Below are 6,703 nucleotides of genomic sequence, written 5' to 3' on the forward strand. Positions count from 1 at the left end.
AAGTAACTCACGGTGTTAAGTGAAAATATCAAAGTAAAGTCGTGGGTAGTCGCCAAGCCTTCATGTGTAAGAGCAATCTTTCATGTGGAACTGGCAGTGCACGAGAGAACAGCTGCTTCTAGAAAAGGAAGTGTTTATTTGGACGACAAATGAGAGGGGTTTGGGCAGGGAAAGGGTCGAATTAACCTTACTGTAAAATTGTGTCATTAGTTGGTATTCCAAATAAATATTTTGCCTATGGTAGAAACTTACTTTTTAGGGATACATATCTTTTTCATTTTTAGTTTACATTTATTTATTTTGTATGTATCTTTAATACTTAAACATATGGTTAAGAAGCCCGCAAGCAGTGTGTTTCAACTGTGACAGTGACTCTCACAGTCTAGAACTATGCCCTGCTGCTCAGGAGGCACTGCCACTCCACCTCAAAAGATTGCTTCTGCTTTTTAAATTCTCCTAATTGCGAAAAACGTCCAAAGTTTACCAGAGCAGGCTCTTTACCAATGGGCGACAAAATCAATAGTCATAACCACCTCCAGAAATCTATACAATTATTTAAATAATCTTACTTGTTTTCTCAGAGACTTTTTATTTAGGGTGTGGTATGTTATAAAAGATTAGAACACTAGGGTTAGAAAGCCAGGTGTGGTGGTGCAAATTCCAGGGTTTAGGAGGCTGAGGCAGGAGGATTGTAAATTCAAAGCTAGCAACATAGGAAGACTGTCTTGTGGGGGGGGGGGCTGAAGAAGGCTGGAGAGATGGGTCAGCAGTTAAGAGCTCTTGCAGAGAACAAGAGTTTGGTTTCCTGCACCCACATCAGTCAGCTTACAATAGCCTATAACTCTAGTTCAGTCCAGATCTGATGCTGTCTTCTGGTTTTTATGGAAACCCATGCATTCACATTTACACACACACACACACACACACACACACACAGAGAGAGAGAGAGAGAGAGAGAGAGAGAGAGAGAGAGAGAGAGAGAGAGAGTTCTTTATCTGGAGAAAAGACTAATACTGGGGATGTAACTCAATGGTGGAGTAACTAGCGTGGATCAAAACCCTGGGTTTGATCAACAGCTCTACAAAGAAATAAAAAGGAGAAATGGGGGAAGATAAGGCAAAACTATAGCAGAATAAAAGCTGTGCAGTAGGCATGGAGAAATGTCAGTTCAGTGTGACGGTCAATGAGGGATTCTGGGAAGATTCACTCCTCATAAATGGAACACATGAAGACCTGAAAGTAATACCCAGCACTTGGGAGGGAAAGAGGCAGACTATCTCATGTGTTTGGATGTTCTGAGACTACGGGATAAATTATCAATACTTGAATACCAGGTACTTTAGCTTTCATGGAGAAAGAGAAACTAACTAACTTTATTCTCAAGAGATTGTAGTTGTATGCTAATTAGCTATGAATAGTGTATATACCTTTATAATAAAATATTTACCTTAATAGTATGATATAGGTATATTAGGATAGAGGATGCAGAAGTCAAGTTTTCAAAAAGGTTTGAGACTTAGAGTATAAGTGTGTTTTATATGCACACCTATAATCTCAGCACTTGGGAGGCAGAGGCAGGTGGATCTGAGTTTGAAGCCAGCCTGGTCTACAGAGAAAGTTCCAGGACAGTTAAGGCTACACAGAGAAACCCTGTCTCAAAAAAGAAAAAGAAAGAAGTAGTAAAATAATGAAATAATGTCCCAAAATAACAGAGTAAGAAGTACTAGTACTGGCCTGTAATCCCAACTGCTCAGGAGAGGCTGAGGCAGGATTTCAAATTTAAGGTACATTTGGAATCTGGGCTACAGAGCGAGTCAAGACCAGCCCAGACTATTAGTAGCCCTCATCGATAAAAGAGGGTTGGCAGAGCCCTGCACTAATATGAACAAGACCCTAGCTAGGTTCAGCCCAACTCCCAGCACCACCAACAGCAACAGAAACCATGCTGTTTAGAAATACGGAGCTAAACCTCAGAGATGGCAATATAAAGAGTTTTGGAGATGAGAAACTGAGCGTAGAGGGCTCGAGCAGACCCTGCTACTTTTCATTATAAGTCTTGCGCTACTACGCGGATAAAAATTAATGCTGTGCGACGTTTCCTGGGAAACTCTCAGAAATACCTCTTTACCCCAGAGGATACCAGCAGCACAAAGAAACTCAAGTCCAGCTGGCGAACCGTGAGCTTATGGTGGGTGACTTGGGGTGGTTCTATCCGAAATTCCCAAAAGCTGCCACTTGGCGTTCCAACCCAGGTCAACCTTCCACCACGTATGTTCTCGAAGCACTCTGCCTCCCAGACCACGTCATCTGGGACAGGGTTTGTGCCTCTGGCAGCAGGGAGGAGACAGGAGTCTGGCTAGACTCTAAGGTGAGGTCTTCTTGGGAAGGTTGGGAGCAGGTAATCACAGCTGCTCTGATTTCAAGATGACAGAGGCTGGGGAACTGGAGAAGTGGCTCAGTGGCTCTGGGCACTGCCCGCCTCTGCGTCACTTACAGTGGCTCTGGGCACTGCCCGCCTCTGCACTACTTACAGCTGCTTTGTTATTTTAGGAACCCAAGACTTTAGCAGCCATAGTGGCACCAGCAGCTCCAGGAACAGAAATGATATTCTGGCCCATGATTACCAATACTATGATGGGCACTAGTCAGTGATAACATGTGTGGTAAGGCACACTTAGCACATTTGACAGAGTGCAGAAAAACCTCACACTTCAGGGGACTAAATAAGAAGGGCAAACTTACTGCTGTCTGGGGAGCCAGTCTTCAGACAGCACAGGGCTTGAAAGGAATCCATGGTGTCAGGGTGTACTAGACTTTTTATTTTAATTTTATTCTTTTTTACATGCTAATCCCAGTTCCCCCTCCAGCTCCCCCACCTTCTCCTCACTCCATTCCACACCCGCTCCTCAGAGAGGGCAAGACCTCCCTTGGGGAGTGAACTAATTCTGTCACATCACCACATTGAGGCAGGACCAAGGCCCTCCCCTTCATGTCTAGGCTGAGCAACTTTTCATAGGAAATGGGCTCCAAAAAGCCAGATCATTCATTAGAATTGCTCCTGGTCCTACTGCCAGTGCCCCCACAAACTGCAAGCCACCCACTGTCACCTTTCGGGGGTGGCTAGATCAGTCTTATGCAGGGTTTCTAGTCTGTCCAGAGTCAGTGAGCTCCCATTAGTTTGGGTCAGCTTTCTCTGAGGGCTTCCCCGTCATGGTCTTGACCCTCTTGCTCAGGTTATCGCTCCTCCTCCTCTTCGACAGGACTCCCAGAGCTCTGTCCAGTGGTTAATTCCACAGCTAACCACTCTGCATCCGCTTCCATCAGTTATTGGATGAAGGTTTTAGGAGATCATGTCTATTTCCTCTTCCTCGCAGATCCATGTGTGTCTCTCTTAGGGTCCTCTTTGTTACCTTGCTTCTCTGGTGTTGTAGACTGCAGGCTGGTCATCCTTTGTTTTATGCCTAATATCCACTTAGGAGTGAGTACATACCATATTTGTCTATCTGGGTCTGGGTTACCTCACTCAGGATGGTTTTTTTTTCCACTTCAATCCATTTGCCTGCAAATTTCAATATGTTGTTTTTTATCACTGTGTACTCCATTGTGTAAATGTACCATATTTTCTTTATCTACTCTTCAGTTGAAGGGCATCTAGGTTGTTTCCAGGTTCTGGCTATTATGAACAATGGAAGCACAAACTTGTACAGCTGCTTTGGAAATCAGTATGGAGAGTTCCCAGAAAATTGGAATTCAATATACTTCAAGACCCAGCAATGCCACTCTTAGGCATATACCCAAAGGAGGCACATTCACACCACAAGGACATGTGATCAGCTGTGTTCACAGCATCATTATGGTACTAGACTTTCCCATCTGAGGGTGTTAGGGGAAAGACACTCACACTCTCTCGATGGTTTCCTTCAGACCTTTATTCTTGTTTTGCATTCTCTATTTTTTATTTTCCTGGTGTTTTCCTTCTCTCATTCTTGGTGTTTTCCTTCTAACCCATTGTAACTCTATCTAACTCTATCTTTATTCTTTCCCGTACAGCTTATGTACCCCAGCAAAATCTTTCAGGCAATATAAAAATTACAGTGTGGTTACATTCTATTTTTCAAGCAAATGATTACAATGAACACATAACAAACAGTAAAAAAAACAGCAAATTTTCCATATTTCTTACATTACTAAACATTTTATTACTACAGGTAAAAAAAAATCCCAAGAAACCATGTATATTCATATACCCAAGCAACTTGTTATAGATTAAACATGTAGGCAAGCAAGTTATTCTTCTTAATTAGGTCTTTTACTGGGAGACTGCATTTTGCAGTTACAAAGAAAGGACCAATCATTTTATTACTTATATCAAAAGGTAATCTTATAAGGAATCTTAAAGGAATTACAAATCTAAACTTTTTTTTTTTTTTTTTTGAGACAGGGTTTCTCCGCAGCTTTTGGTTCCTGTCCTGGAACTAGCTCTTGTAGACCAGGTTGGCCTCGAACTCACAGAGATCTGCCTGCCTCTGCTTCCCAAGTGCTAGGATTAAAGGTGTGCGCCTCCACCGCCCGGCTACAAACCTAAACTTTTATATATGAAAAACAATTAGCTCTACTTAAAATTTTTAGGGTACAAAACCCACTTATCAATAGTTTTTTATATCAGGAGATTAAGGGCAAAAATGGGTACAAGGAATTAATCATCACCTTTGGTCATCAAGCAGTCCCAGCAAGAAAGGTATGCCAGCCCCTGATAGTTGGGCTGCTCTGTTCTTGTTCCCACCTTAACGAGTTCCACATCCAACTCTGCGCCTTTCTAAAACTTCAGGTTGTTTTCTCGGGTTTTCACCTCAAGGCTATTTGACAAAAACGTCTTAGTTTAATTTTTAGTTATTTTCAAAACTTTTTTTCAGGTGTGATGCACTCTGAAACCTGTGAACACATCTCCCGTCATTAAGGCTAAAGAATTTAAGCTAACTGGGCTACTGTGACTCAGTTGTTTTTCTTAATCATTAACCTAAACCGTAGTCTGTAGGGCTCCTCAATAGAAACTCATGTGCTCTAGTTGTGTGACATTTCCTTGTTTTATTTTTTTATCATAAAAATTCTATTTAAATTAACATAATTATTATCAATTAGCCAGTACGGATTAGGAAGGAATCATCTTCATAGTAAGCCACAGGTCAAAATGCCTGGCAGAATGGGATGCTTCCATGAGATAAACACACTACATTACAGGCCGTGTGGGTGCCCTCCCCCCACATTCACACCATGCCAGATCCCAGAGAAAGAGAGCAGCAGCGAACACGGAAAGGCGGGCGCAGTAGGAGCAGAAGACATTCTGGGTCTGTGGTCTGGGGGCCTTGCCTAACCCAGATTGACCCACCGGAGTTTCCTCCTGGTGGGCTGACACCTTGAACTTCAGCTACCACCTGCAGTTCCTCCAGTGTGGCCGGCCACCAGCACAAACTACTGCACATGGCACAGTGATCACCTGGCTCCCGAATTCTGACTTTAAGTTTGGAGATGGCTCTCTTGCTTTCCTAATCATTGCCTACAAGAGAATTTTTTTTTCTGGCTTTACTAAGAGATGAGAACTCAGATATTGTGGTAGAATGGAGTGTGTGGCTGGAGACGCAGCTCAGAACTTGCCTGGCATGTGTGAGGTTCTGGGCTCAATCCCTAGCATAGCACTAGAAATAAGAAAGGGAGTAGAAAGACCCACTTACAGGAAATCCAGGGAAAGGGCAGGGAGGACGGATGCTCAGATGAGTGCCGGGTCTGAGCTGAATGGCTCTAAAGAGATCCTGGTCAGAGGTCTTTCCTTATCTACTCCAGCTGTGCAGCGTTCTGCCGTTTGCACTTTGGGCATCTCAGCCTCATCTCTCAGGGTCAGAAAGAAATCAACCAAGGACTCGAGTAAGTACTTATCCCTGTGACAACTAAAGGAATTGATTTTCCTCCCCTTTCTCTTTCCCTGGTCCCCACGTTAATACTTAGATCTCAGTCTCCAGATCCAAAGATACTAAGAGAAAGGTTCCTGTGCTCAAAGGGCCCACAAGATTTTGGTAGGGGGTGGGAGCACAAAGGCATACATGAAAACACAATATCACCATAATGAAGGAAGTTAGGAAAGAGATCGGCAAAACCACAGGCATGTACACTTGTCAAGGAAGGCTTTCTGGCATTCAAGATCCCTGATCTACATGAAAGAGTCATACACGTGTAAGCAGCAGAGGGAGAGGCGCCGAGCCTTCCACTTCTATTAAAGTCAGCTGAAACGACACTTATTTTTGGCAGATATATATACCTGTGCCAGTTTCTCCTCATCACTGCTCTCTTCACCTTAAATCTCCAGTCTATGGTCAGCCACAATCCACCAGTGGCTGTCATGCTTCATTCTAGAACGAAACATTTTCTAGTAGCCACATTGGGTTTTTTAAAAATAAAATTTAATAATTATCTTAACCCAATATATCCAAAATATTTAAGCATTAATCACGATTTAAAATTTTTGCTTTGTGAGTGTTTTGTCAGCGTGTATGAATGTGCACCAGAGCACAAAGAGCCGTTGGGGAACAGAAAAGAGGAATCAGCCCCCTGGAACTGGAGTTGCAGGTTGTGAGCCGGAAACCAAACCTCAGTCCTCTGTAAGAGCAGCAAGGGCTCACAATTGCTGAGTCATCTCTCTGGCCCCAACTTT

The sequence above is a fragment of the Chionomys nivalis genome, chromosome 8 (genome assembly GCF_950005125.1).
Source record: "Chionomys nivalis chromosome 8, mChiNiv1.1, whole genome shotgun sequence".
Lineage (NCBI taxonomy): Eukaryota > Metazoa > Chordata > Mammalia > Rodentia > Cricetidae > Chionomys > Chionomys nivalis.